The sequence below is a fragment of the Canis lupus genome, chromosome 32 (assembly GCF_048164855.1).
Source record: "Canis lupus baileyi chromosome 32, mCanLup2.hap1, whole genome shotgun sequence".
Lineage (NCBI taxonomy): Eukaryota > Metazoa > Chordata > Mammalia > Carnivora > Canidae > Canis > Canis lupus.
In genome coordinates, this window is record NC_132869.1 from 20,407,426 (window position 1) to 20,421,787 (window position 14,362).

Below are 14,362 nucleotides of genomic sequence, written 5' to 3' on the forward strand. Positions count from 1 at the left end.
GCTACCTTTGAACACCAAGCTTTACCTTACTACATCTAAGCCTCACAACCAGTCCCATAAAGATTTTACTCTTACATCCATTTTACATATGTGGCTTAGAGAGATGAAGTAACCTGCCCAAGAGTCCAGATGTTGCCAAGTGTAGAACTTAGGTATAAATGTAATAACAGGCTTCTGTGTGGCCTTCAATCCAGGGAAGGGCAGAGCATGTGGGTGATTCTGTGAGGGTGAGGAGAGCCACTCTGGAAATTTCCCTTGTCAATGGAGTTCGTCTTCCCTGACCTCCAGGGTCTGAACCACAAACAGCTCTGAGAAGGGTGCAGAGCTCAAAAAGAATATTGACTCTTGGGTTGGTGGCCAACAGGAGCTTTGCCTCCATGCCAGAGCATGAGGAAATCCAAATAGAGGCCTTGGCTTCTTAGACACTGTGCTCCAGTGCCTAATCCCAGGGCACTGAGGTCAGTCTCAAATAGCACCATTTTCACTACAGTATTTTATTCCAAACACTACCAAAGTGCTAAACCATATAAAAACAGCAGCGATACGAAAGTCAAGCCCTTTTTCCCTTTTGTGGTATCTCTTAGACTATACTCTCAATCTGTGCATCCTAATCCTACTTGTAGATCACAACAGGCATTTTGTGCATGCATATGTGTATATATCAGTAAATGTAAATAATGATAGCTAACACTTATTGAGCACTTACTGTGTGCCTAGCACTGTTCAAAGCACTTTGTAGGTGGTATTCTCACTTAATCCTTATACCAACTCTAGGAGATAGGCACTAGTATTGAAGTCCAGAAACTAGCAGCAGCTTTCCCAAGTTCACTGAGCTACTGAGTGGTAGAACAGGACTCAGATCCAGGCAGTGTGGCTCAGAAGCATACTTTTATCCTCTCTACTTCCTCTTGTTTTCTTCTCTCTCCTCTGCTTTGTACTGGTAGCTAACATTACATATCCTACCTACTTCCAAAGGACCAGAGGCTCCTTGAGCAGGCACTAGGTAGGACTCTAGATGGGACTGTCGGGATGGAACTATGCTCTCCTCCTTTTAGCAGGATTGCATGCTTTCCAAATTACTGCCTCTTCTCCAGAAAGCTTTCCATTATCTCCCCAGTCACCTCTCCCACCTGTGTTCTTTATTGCCCACGACCACGGTCAGCACTTGAGTGTACTGCTTCGGTGACATTTCTAACATATCTTCATCGCATTGTAACCTAGAGGCTTATTTTCAGCATGTGATTTGATTCTCAGACTAAATTGTAAATTATTGTGCCTCTCTCACCAGTCACTTCCCAGCAGGACCCCTATCAGCCTGTATAGCACACTTGTGTGATTTAGAAAAGTCCACATCCGGGATGATAGGCTTTGGAAAAAGGCTCCCTTTCGGTGGGTCTTGGACTAGATTCCGGTTCCTCCTGCCCCCACACTCCTTCCTCACCCCGTTTCCCACCCCATACCATAGAGGAGGGCTAATAAGGAGGTGCTCAATACCTGTCTATGTGTTTGCTCCCTGGAATTCTAAGGTAGGACCTGTTGAAATTGTTACAAAAATTTACAAAAGCTAAGAGGACTATAAGAGTGGTTTTCTCTTAAAAATGTAAATCTGATTTATTCAGTTAGAAGAGTTCAAATCCAAAAAAGTAGGGAGGTCATCCAGCTTAAGTAGATGACTAAATGTCCAAGGAACCAAAGTTAGCCACAGCAAATGCTGCTCACGACAAATTTGACAAAAGCTTGAGAAAGTGAGAAAAGACTTAGGAAGCTGTGAGTTTAAGGAACCCCCCACCCGCAAACCCTACCATGATTTATAAGCTGTAGCAATCACAAAATCTCTCTCCTAGCCCCAGATTGTACATCTGTAAAATGGGGCTAATGATCCGTGCCTTCTCACCATCTAGAGGATGATGTAATCACTAGAGGAGCTAGGGACTCAGTAGTAAAAGTACCCAGAGAATCATGATAGGGAGAGTTAAGACTTAGTGTTACTATCCCCCAGAACGTCTGTTAAATAGTCAAATAATCACCAAACAAACAAAAAAAGTGAAAAATAATGGTGAATTCATTGCATAAGGATCAGATTCTAGCAAATGCTTAAGTTCAGGAATAATTGGAGAAACCAGGAGTGGTAGGACAATTCTCCAAATGGAAAAATGCTAAACCCTGGAACTAGCCCTATTAAAAAGCTTTAAAAATGACTTAAAAGAGGGAGCAGATTGGAAAGCTCTCTAGAGGTAGAGGGAAATCCCAGACAGATGAGGAGAAACTATAGGAAGCCAGTAGAAGTAGGCAGAAACGTGGCTGAGGACTTTCTATGTGGGCAAAGACGGGTGATGCATTTTGTGGCAAAAATGACCCAAATTATATTTATGACTCATTTATTGACTTTTCTAGAATGCTGAACTCCAATTAGGTGCAAAGCATGGTATTAAGCTTCCAGTATGGGGGGGCAGGTAGGAAGGACACTAAAAGAATACTGTGTGTGCCATTAAAGAGCTTTTGATACAGCTAGAGAAAAAGACATGAATACGAATAAAAATAGCAAGAAAACTTTATGTGATAAACTCCACAGGAGAGGAGTATGCAAATTATGACAGTAGAACAGCAAAGGGATTGACTCTGATCAAAGGAAAGAGATGGGAATGGGGAACTAACTGTCTCACAAGGAGGCAGTCTTCCTGGTCTTGTGAAATCATTAGGATTCTGCTGGAACTAGATGGCAGAGTGCTCTTGGCAATGGTGTATGATACGAATTCCGATGTATTTTGATCATTTTCTTGGAAGGCATTGGTCCTAAAGGGTTGGGAAATTTTAGGAGAAGCATTAAATATGGGGAAGTCTGTGTAAATCAATCCAGAAGTATATATGAGTTAAACCATGTTATAATATGCGTCCAGTGTGACTAAAAGTGTCTGGCCCCTTTAAAAAGGCTAAATTGCTAAAGCACGCACGTGCACAGATAGTTTGAGAAGAGGTTAATTTGAACCAGCTGAGCTGGAGAGCAATTACCATGGGTTTTCAGAATATAAGCATCATTTAGAAGCCTGGAGTTGGTATGTCAGGCTATTCTGGAGTTAAGAGGTTATTGACTCTGAAACCAAAGTAAGGAGCAGGCTAGGATAGGCCAAAACCTTTATAGAAATCTTGTCAAATAGAAATCTTGTCAAAGAAATGAGTAATTAGCAGTAACACACCCCACCAGAACTTTGATGTAAGAGATATTTTTGATTAATTATAAGTCAAGGAAATAAAGATAGTAAATATGCTTCTCTTAATTTATTGGCAAGTGTTTCAGTTTGAACTAGCTAGTTCATCACAGATGGCGCAATGCCTTGATACAGTCAACTACAAAAGCACCTGTGTTATACATAACCAGCAGTAACATTTACCATTTGAACAAAGTGCTGTGGTAATGAGAGGGAGTCATTCTTCCTGGGGTAACCAAGGAGTGCTTCAGAGAGATCATGATGGAGGAATAGGATTCCAAGGAGGGAAGTGTGGGGCAAGTCCTTCCAAGGAGAGACGACAGCATGGGTGTGACGGGCCACTGAAGTGGGTGATGGGCAAAATACTAGAATCCTCTGGTTCTGGGCAATCTCTCACTGCCCACCATCCCACCCCTGTATTCAATTGCTATTTTATCTCTGCAAGTCTCACCTCTCCCCTTCGTCTCTATTCTCAATGCCAGCTGTGAGCTAAGGCTTTCCCCAATTCTCCCCTGGGACAGAGTCACACAAATCCCCCTACCCCTCTTCTCTCCAGAATTCAACCAATTCTTCCTCCTTTCTGCTGATAGCTTTTCAAATTGTAGAGCTCACCATCTCTTAAGCTCAGCTCTGCTTAAAAACTTTTTATTAAGATTTTATTTATTTATTCACAAGAGAGACAGAGACATAGGCAGAGGGAGAAGCAGGCTCCATGCAGAGAGCCTGATGTGGGACCAGATCCTGGGTCTCCAGGATCACGCCCTGGGCTGAAGGCGGCGCTAAACTGCTGAGCCACCCGGGCTATCCCTGCTTAAAAACTTTTAAGACCTCCCCCACTCCTCAGTGCTAGTTTTACTTTTATTTATACAAGATTCCCCTATGTTGGGCAAAAGAAAACATCTAGACTTCCTGTTCTGCAAGAAAGAAAAGAATGGTTGCATACTTAATCTGGAGAACAGACTGCGGTGACACATTCTGACTATTAGACAATCCAAGGAAATCAGATGTTTGCTTTCCCTTTTGGCAGGCAGAGTGGGGTCCCATTGAGTAGCAGTCAGCAGTGAAGCTCAGTCACTGAGCTGGCCCAGTGGATTATAGAGGTGAACAAAGAAGACATTATTGCCCACCCTCAGGAAGCTTACAGTTCTAGTAAGAGAAACAAATAGTATTCAGATAATCACTCAAGTAAGTACTTAATTACAGTTCTGTGGTAGAAAAGGTGAGGATTCAGAAAATATAATAAACAAGGTTAGAGGTGGCATTTATGGTGTTGGGAAAAGCTGACATTGCCTAAGGATTGGCAACTGTGGTATGAGAGAAGCTCCCCCAAAACTCAAGAATTCAGTATTTGGGAGGAGGAAGAACAGGCAAAGAATCCTAAGGAAAAAATAGAGGGTATAATGAAGAAATGGCATTTTATCACCAAAGACAAGAGGAGAGAGTGTTTCAAGAAGAAGGATATGGTTAACTGCATGGAATACTGCTTGGAGGTCAAGTCAGATGAAGATAGTTTTTGTACTGATAAAATAAGGAAGCTATTAGGACCCCAGCAAGAGCACTTTCCACCAAGGGGTGAAGTAGAAGTAATCCATTTAGGGTACCCTGGGAAGAACTACTGCCTCTCAGGTAGATGCGAAGGAAGTAAAGACAGGAGGAGGTTCACGGAGAGAGAAAGTGGAGGGACCGCTGGCGTGGAGATCTCACAGTGAGGGCACTTGAGCAAAGGAGCTGGAAGATGTGGCAAGAGAATTGATTTCAGAGGAGGTGCAGATTGGAATGACGCCAAGATCCCTGCTGTGCCCCTGGGACTGTGCTGAGGTGGAGGGAGACGGTCACTCAAGGTGCAAGTGTCATGCAGTGCTGCAGCCAGGGTGTTGGTGGCCTTTATCAGCCACAGGGACATTTAGCTGCTTCAAATGATGAGGTAGAGAGGAAGAAATGGAGAAAGAGACTAAAGGCTTCCGTGACTAGGGGAGACAGGGTGAGTGTATAGATGCTGTGAACCTCAAGCTGGTTTCAGCTCTTTAGAAACAAAAAGGTTCCAGGGGATCCCTGGGTGGCTCAGCGGTTTAGCGCCTGCCTTTGGCCCAGGACGCGATCCTGGAGCCCCGGGATCGAGTCCCGTGTTGGCTCCCAGATGGAGCCTGCTTCTCCTTCTGCCTGTGTCTCTGCCCCGCCACCACCATGAATAAATAAATCTTTAAGAAAGAAAGAAAGAAACAAACAAACAAACAAACAAACAAACAAACAAAAAGGTCCAGAGGCAACACTCTAGAAGACACCAACCCCAGTTCCCCACGCTGACACTGGGAGATTGATGATTGGAAACACATCCTTTACTTGGGCAGGCACACAGGAAAACAGGGTCTTCAGACATCAGCCCAACTGTGGTGCAGAGACAGAGCTAGAAAGGTCACTAGGGAAGAAGAGGAGTTGCTGGAGCCAAGGGAAATAGGGAAAGGAAGCTGGAGCGGGTAGAGGGCAGGCAGAAAATAGTAGCAGTTCCAGGAACAGCAAAGTTTAGTGACAGCTGTGGCATACCACTCCATGACGTCTGGCAGCACCTAATACCCTCAGAGGAGTGCACACCTGTAGCAGTTCTGGATACGTCGTAGAGGTCAAGACCACCCAAATTATGATGTGCATGGTTTCCAAATCATGGTTTTGGAAGCTCTTTGTGTCACTTCAAAGTGCATAGATGATAAATTACACCAAACAGGAGGAAGGATTAGTCACCAACTTTACAAAGGAACTTCACAAAAATAACAGAAGTAATCAGACATCTGAACCAGTGAAAGAAAAAATTTTTATATTAAGTCCTATTTCATCAGCCTTTCCAGTCTCCTCCTCCCCTGCCATGTGCCCTACACTGCAACCAGCCATACCAAACTAGTCCTAACTTCCCAAGCACACCATCCCCTTTTGGGGAACCTCCTCTTGAGATTGTGTATGTGATGTTCCTCCATCAGTGTAGGCCCTGGGGTGGGGGCAGGCTAGCCAGTGTTAGCTCATCACTCTTCAGGCCCCCTCCTTAGTGAGTCAGCTGAGGATTTTTCATTGCCTCAGAGAAGCAGAACATAGAGGGGGAAAAATATCTTCCTGGTTTTTGAGTTTCAAAATCCAGGCCCTGTAGGGGTAGGCAAGGACTGGCCACACGAGTAGCTTTGGGGAAAGGCACAGCTTATCTGAGCAAGGCTTCTCATCTCCACCTTCCCCAGAGGGATGAAATCTCCTCAGGCAGGAGGGAGGAGGGTAAAGGAGAAGCTGAGGCAGGAGCTGGGCAGCCTGGAGGAGGTGGCTGTCTATAGGAAGCAGGCACCGGACAGCCTCTTGCCCTATGTCCCTGCCTTCCCTGAAGCTTCTATCTTTAACTTATTCACCCTGCTGACCAGTCTCATTTTGGCTTATGCTGGGCTTTAAATGTGCTTTTGCTGCCGTTATGTAAAAATTCTGAATATCTCAAATGTTGAAAGTCCAGATTTCAGGCCTGTCTTTTTTTTTTTTTTTTTTTTTTTAGGCCTGTCTTGAGAAAAATTCAGAAGATCTGACCACACTGGACTCACATTCCCTTGTGGCAATAGTCTGTTGTTCCTTTCGAAGGGGCAGGCACCTTCCCTTACTTCTGATCATTACCTGCCTGACCTTTTGTAGCTCTCTGAGCTTCAGGTATCCTGATGCCCAACAGGCTGAGTGCCAGGCTACGGGTTAGTGACTCTGACCAGGCTTGATAAACCTAGTGATGGCCTCAGAGACAATGCAAATCTAGTTTCCCCTAACACCAAGAAAAATCGTGGGTTTCCTTTGTGCAAAGGTGCACTAAGCCTCTGTTGCCTCTGGTAAATCTGACCCGACATGCACAGCCCAGACTCAGGTGAGGAAGACTTAGCTTTTTAACTGGGCAAAAACCTGCCAGATCCAACCCTATCCTGCCAGGCTCAGCAGAAAAGAGCAAAGAGGAATGTGTGATAATGCTCTCACATGTCACGTTATGTCACATTATGCTCACGATGTTTTCCTCTCACTAAAAGGCACTTGTTCGTGTGCTGATAGAGTGGCAAATGTTGGCATATCTTAAGAGGTTAAACTGTATGTGCCCAAGGTGTCACAGCTAATCAGTGACAGAGTTAAAGATGCAGACCTGCTCTCTTCCAGCCAATGCCCTCACAGATCATCCTGCTGCATCCTGCCTCCGAGAAGGGCTGGGTGGGAGGCCCTCCCCACCAGGGGGAAGGAAAAGCCCTTCCCTCCTCACAGAGATGGAGGTAGATAAGACTTCTAGTTCATTCTCTAACCTGTGGAGTCAAGGATTAGTCCAAAATTTCTGTCATGCCTTGACTCATTTAATAGAACTTCCCAAGTGTATTTTTCCTTCTAAATCCATGAGTTTAACAGACTTGTAAGGGCATGTTTCCTAAAAAGAGCTCATATCTGCTCTGGCCCTTTTAGAATAAGCTTTCTAAACCTGCCCTGGACTACGTGGAAAAAGCTGCAGGCAAAGAACTGGCAAATGAAAGAGGTAGGGCCACTAATCCGCGATGGGCCAGGACACATGAAATTTCTCTAAGATCTGATCTTTTGTTGTAGCTGGATCATTGTCTGACTAGGTGCATTCATTCTGGAAGGAAAGGCACAGCATTGAAAGTGAGCCTGATGCATTTTACTACTCTCTGTGGACTCAGCTGTTGTCATGGTTACTTTTTTCAAAACAACAAATTGGGACTCTCACCCTTATTCTACACTGGAGAGGAAATCAAAGAACAGGGAGGACTCTAACCAGAAGAATCAAATGAGAGAGCAGGACTTGCCTTGCTTCTTCTACCCTGACTACTCTGGAGGGCAAGTCTGCCCTCCATTCCAGACTCTCCATCACAAGGTCTCTGTCACTCCTGGGCAGGGTGTCACTTTGGTCTTTGTCACTCCTGGGCAGGGTGAGTTGAGCCAAATCTTTCCCCTGACGGGCACCAGGGAAAGCTTCCTGGAGCAGAATCAGCCCAACTTCTCTCCTTGTGGTAATCAGTAGCTGGAGCCCCTGGCCGGGCAGGGTGGGGAAGTGCAGTGATCTGGAGCAGCCAGGACTGAACCACAGAATTTGCTGAGCACAGTGCAAAATGGAAATGCAGAGCCCCTTCCTTGTTCAGAAAGCAGGCAAAAGGACTTTTCCTTCCTTTTGAAGTCTTTCTTTCTGTCCTGGTGTCTTTTATTTACCATTTAATATTGTGCTACCTCAGGCACAGGGATCCTCGATGGGCAAATGTGGACTCTCACAGCTGCCCAGGGGCCCCCACTCTGTGACTCAGTCCCCTGGCTGTGCACCCAGCCCCGATCCCCTCAGCTCCAGGCCACTGCCAGGCAGAGGGCAGCAGTGTCCACTGGGCCGGGCAGAGAGGAGTAGGATCAGGCAGCAAAGGATTCGTCCCTGTTCCCAGCGAAGCCACAGAAGAGGTGGCCCTGCATGAGCTAAGACCCAGCCAGGTTCCCACTGGACTTCACTTACACGTTCAAAGATAAAATTGTTAAGAATTCCCATACGGTGACTGCAGAGCACTAAACCTGCCAGCGGGTGCCCCTCTTGGATGCTGAGCCCTCTGCAACTGCAGACTGACTGACCGACTGACTGCCCAGGCAGCTGGCCTGTCTGATCCCCCTTCCTGCTCAAGGGAGGATTTCTGTTTTTGTTTTTGTTTTTGTATTTTTTACTTAAGTAGTTTTACTTCTTTTTTGTGTTTATTTTTTTATTGGAGTTTGATTTGCCAACATCTAGTATATCACCCAGTGCTCATTCCATCACGTGCCCCCCTCAGTGCCCATCACCCAGTCACCCCAACCCCCTGCCCACCTCTCCTTCCACTACCCCTTTTGTTCGTTTCCCAGAGTTAGGAGTCTCTCGTGTTCTGTCTCCCTCTCTGATATTTCCCACTCATTTTCTCTGCTTTCCCCTTTATTCCTTTTCACTGTTTTTTATATTCCCCATATGAATGAGACCATATAATGTTTGTCCTTCTCCGATTGACTTACTTTACTCAGCATCATACCCTCCAGTTCCATCCACATTGAAGCAAATGGTGGGTATTTGTCTCAAGGGAGTTTTAACGCCACAGCTGGTTGGTGGCACTAGGCATTGCGCCTCCTTCCCATTCCCTCCCCCAGCCTGAGGGAGGTGTCCATACTAAATAAAAGGGGAAAGAGCAAAGTAGCAGACTCACTGCTCCCTAAGGTGTCTTCTAGGACACCGTTCAAACTGTTTTAGTGTATGGGGGGGGGGGTGCATTGGTCACATCAGATCCCATCTCCCTCCATCCCTTTAAAACCACTTTACTGAGGCATAATTGACATACAATAAACCTCAAATACTTAAAGTATATAGTCTTACGAGTTTTAACATATGTGTACACACATACAAAATCACTGCCAGAGTCAGGATAACATTTCCATCACCCTTTTGTAATCCATCCCTCCTTCCTCCACCCCATCCCCAAACAACTACTGATCTGCTTCCGGTCACTATTGGTTAGCTTGCATTTTCTAGATTTTTATAGCAGTGTAACTGTACAGTCTGTGCTCTTTTTTGTTTGGCTTCTTTCACACAGTATACTGATTTTGAGAGTCATTCATGTTGCTTTGCATATCAATAGTTTGTTTCCTAATGTTGCTGAGTAGGACCCTATTGCATAGTTAAACCACTATTTATCCATTCACTTGTTAATGAACATTTGGTTTCTTTCCCTGTCCGGGCGGCTATGAACACTAGTATACAAGAGTGTTGTATGGTAGATAGGTGTTTAACTTCTTAAGAAACTACTAAATGACCTCCCAAGTATCCCTACAATTCCCACCAGTAGTATATGAGAGTTCCAATTGCTTCACATTCTCACCAATACTTGGTATGTGTCAGTCTTTTAATTGTAGCCGTTCTAGAAATATCTGATTGGGGTCTTAATTTGCATTTGCCTGATTACTAATTATTTTGAACAATTTTTAGTAGTTTACTGGCCATTCATATATCTTCTTTTGTGAAGTGTCTGATCAAATACTTTCCCTGTTTTTAAAAATTGACTTGTCTTGGGGCACCCGGGTATAGATCAGTTGGTTGAGTATCTGACTCTTTGATTTCGGCTCAGGTCATGATCTCAGGCTTGTGGGATCAAGATCTGAGTTGTATCTGCTTAGGATTCTCTCTCTTCCCCTTCCTCTGCTTCTCTTCATCTCCCTCTCTAAAAACCAAACAAATAAAAATTAGTTTGTTTTACTGAATTTCAAAAGATTTTTTAAAACTGCATTCTGGATTCAAGTTCTTTGATATGTGTTTCAAATATTTTCTCCTAGTTTGTGATCTGCTTTATTTTCCTGATGTCTATTCAAGATAGAAAGTTTTTCATTTTTGATGAGGCCCAATTATCAAAAGTTTTTCTTTTACTATGGTTCCTGCTTTTTTGTGTGTGCTCTAAGAAAACTTTGCCACTCCACAGTCACAAAGATTTTTTCTCTTGTTTCCTTGTAGAAGTTTAATAGTTTTAGATCTTATTTTTTGGTCACTGATCCATGCTGAGTTATTTTTTCTTTTTTTCTGTATGGTGTGAGATAAATTCCCACTTTGTGGATATCTAGTTGATCTAGTGCCATTTGTTGAAAAGTTTTTCCTTTCCCAGTTGAAAATGCCTCAGTATCTTTGTTAAAAATTGTCAATATATGTGTGGGACTCTTTCTGGACTCTCTATTCTGTTCCATTGATCTATGCTTATTTTTTTCTCAATACCAAATTGTTTTGGCTACTGTAGCTTTACAGTAAGTCTTAAGATATAAAAGGTGAGGTTAGCAAGTTGGAAAATAGATTCTCCAGCTCTGTTCTTTTTAAACATTACTTTGCATGGTAGCCAATGGAAGTGCATTGCTTAGATTTCCTTCAAAAAAAACGTGCTGTTGGGAGTGTAGTTGATGGCCCTGCCCCCATGGATTCCCAACTGATTTCACAAAAAGGCCCACTTCTCTGGGTAGCTTCTAACCAGTGACTAGGTATAGTGGGGATGCAGTGCTAGCCCATCCCATGCAGTGAAGAACTCTTCCAATAGAAAATCTTTGGTTGAGGATTCCCATCTCTGGCCAAAGCTCCTTTTCAGGACTAGTGTGACCTGAAACCCTTTCTATACAATTCTTCCTTCCCTCTCTCAGGTGTCAGACTGGCATTGGGATCTGACTGCTTCCATACCTGTTCTTGCTACCTCTTTTTTTTTTTTATCCTTCCCAGTCTTTTCCCCTATAAATCTCTTGCATATCTAACCCAGTCATGTTGCCTGTTTCTTAAAGGTCCTTAAATGACATACTTTGTTTATTCTAGGTCTTTGCATTTCTGTATAAATTTTAGAAATCGTCTTATAAAATTCTATCAAAAAAAAAAAGGAAAAAAGAAAAAAGCCTGCCAGAATTTTAATTGGCAGTTCAGTGACCCTACAAACAATCTGGGAAGGGTTGTTACCTTAACAGTATTGAGCCTTACATCGTATATATATACCACCATTTATTAGGTATTCTTAAATTTTTCCCAGGAATGTTTTGTACTTTTCAGTATAGAGGTCTTAGATATCTTTTACTGGATTTACCTTTAAGTATTTTTATGATTTTGGGGACTTCTATATTAGAATTAAAATTATTTTCCAGTTGATTGCTATTCATATAGAAGAGTACAATTGAATTTTGCATATCAACCTTGTGCATCCTGAAACCTTGCTACAATACTAGTGCCAGTAGTTTTGTATCTGCTCCTCTTACCTTTTGAAACAAAATTTTCTTGGGACTCCAGAACTGTAGTAAGAGTGGGTGTGGGTAGCTGGAGCTCCTCCTCCTACTAGCTTCTATCTCCGTTCCCAGAACCCGCCCCCCACCTTCAAAACTGATTTAAGGAACTCCTGAAGAGCTCCAAGACTCTGAGTAACATAGCTGAACAATCTACTGTTCCAGAGAAGTTGGTATTTACTGAGCATCTCCCCTTATATTTTATATGTCTTTTATCCCATTTTAATCTTTAAAAAGAAAACAAAAACACCTTGTGAGGTAAGTAGAAGTGGTTCCCTTTTAAAGGTGAAGAAATAAGTGATTAAATCTCCTTGAAATGGTCTTATAGTTGGTTTCCGTCTGCAGGAGGATTAAAATATATCTATCTGACTCCAAAGTTCATGCTCTTTCCGCCTGACTCAACCTGGCTATCCCTAAGGCTGACTGAGGCAGACAGATTTCAAACTGGATTTCTGTGAGAGCCAGGTCTTTAGACTGACTCATGTTGGCATTCATTTAGCACATGGGCTTGCAGGTTAGGAGGCCTGACAGGGCTCTGGTATTCCACCCCCAGGGTTCCTAACACCCAGTCTGGTTTCCCAGCTTCCTCTTCCACCCACGTTGCTTTTTGAGAATGTCCATGACCTCTCTCTCACCCATCTAATGGACTGTTTGCAAGTCTAAGCATTTTTTACTTTTCTGCTGCCTTAGCACAGAAAATCTTGAACAGAGTGATCCAGTTTGTTCCTGGTTCTCTTCTAAAGTCTCTGGTCACCTTCTATCTGCCTTCTGATTTGTACCTTGGGGGGGCATAGTTAACATTTCTAAGGAAATATCCCTACTTGGATGGGCACATTTAAAGTATCTAAACCTCATTGAAAACAAGATCATAATTCTACCTGAATGGGTAGCTAATTCCTAATCTCTCCTACTTCTAGGGATTTCACCATCTTTTTGTTTCCTTTTCTCCTTCATGCCTCCCATTAAACCACCAAGTGAGCGTAGCCCATCATTTGCTTCAAACGTGTTTTGGGTTGACTTCTATCTTTTGCAGCTATTGCCCAGGCCAAGGCCACATCAGTTCACTTTTGATTGAGTCAAGGATATCAAAAGACTGATCTAGTCTGTAGCATCCCTTGGCCAAGGTCAATAATACATGGACAAGAATATTTTCCTCTGGTGCTTTCTGTCACAGGTATCTACAATCTAGTGATAGTCAAAAGCCAGGAGCCTGCGCCAGCAGATTTTGTATTGGCTCCCCATTTTCTATTCACTAAACCTGATCTCCTTTGTCAGATGTTTCAGGTCATCTATCAGTGTCCTGTGTCACCACTTTCATTGTTCATACCATTGCTCAACATGGAATTCTTTCAGCCAAGAGCTGAAACTCAAGCTTTGCTGGTCCTCTTATGTGACCTGATCATTCTCTTGTGCATGCTTTGGCCTGTTTTATTCTACATGCCATGAATGCTAGCATTCTTCCAATCTTCAATTTCCCCCTCATTGTAAACCCTAGGCCTCTATTTTCCTATCCTAGGATTTCTTTTCTAACCTTTTCCACCTTCAAGATGTGTATTCTAGAGTAAATCTTCTAGAATACACTTGTAAATATCTTAGTTGCTATTAAACTAGCTCTGATGAGAAGAAGTTCCCAATGAAATGAATATCATGAGGATGTGAGCTTCTTCAAGACAAGGACCATGTCTTATTTAACTTTATATCACCAGCATCTAGTCTATTGCAAGGCACATCATTTAGATACAGTAAACATATGTTGAATAAATAAACACCACTTTATGATGCTGGCCCTTTCAGCAAGTTCCTTAAATACAAAAGAGTTTCAGCTTTCTCACCTGGAGAATGTGTTTAGGATGCTGACATCAGAAGTCATGAAACGAAAGAAAACCGGTGTAAAGGTCCTAGCACAGAACTTGGCACAGAGAGCTCCATCCATGTGAGTTCACATATTCCCAATAAGTTTTTAGAAATGTTGTCAGAGTTGTAGAGTTCTCACACTTGCTTGTGGATGTCAGTGTATTTTTGCTAGCCCCTCTTTTGAGGCAGTATCAAATGCAACTATGGGAGTTGTAGTAATCTGTAAGAAAATAAAATCTTGACCCAACAGGACTACTGTTAATTTTTGGGGTAGGGCTTGGCTGTGACAATTCTGATACGTAGCTACATGCTGGTTTATCTTTTTAAGGGCTTCCATAAATGCATACTCTGTTTGGATGCCAGGCTTCATTAACAGTGGAGACTATTTTCCTTTCCCCTTCTTTACTTTTCACATGGGGGAGAAATACTATCAACAGGCTAAATAGCCTTTGAACACTCCACTGTGTTCACTGTAACACTGAACTCTGCATATTTGTATCTTGCAGGAAGAATGA

The 14,362-nt window shown here is 43.2% G+C and overlaps 1 protein-coding gene across 5 annotated transcripts in view; it reads right to left on the reverse strand.

Moving 5' to 3' along the window:
- CYP19A1 (cytochrome P450 family 19 subfamily A member 1) overlaps positions 1–14,362 on the reverse strand; it is a 121,693-nt gene that overhangs the window by 48,162 nt on the left and 59,169 nt on the right. Inside the window, exon 2 of one of the 5 annotated variants that reach the window (XM_072808501.1) lies at positions 13,826–14,067. The exons of the other annotated variants lie outside the window; for them this stretch is intronic. The gene's annotated coding sequence lies outside the window, so the exon portion shown is untranslated. The remainder of the gene's footprint in view (positions 1–13,825; positions 14,068–14,362) is intronic. 5 annotated transcript variants of the gene reach the window in all.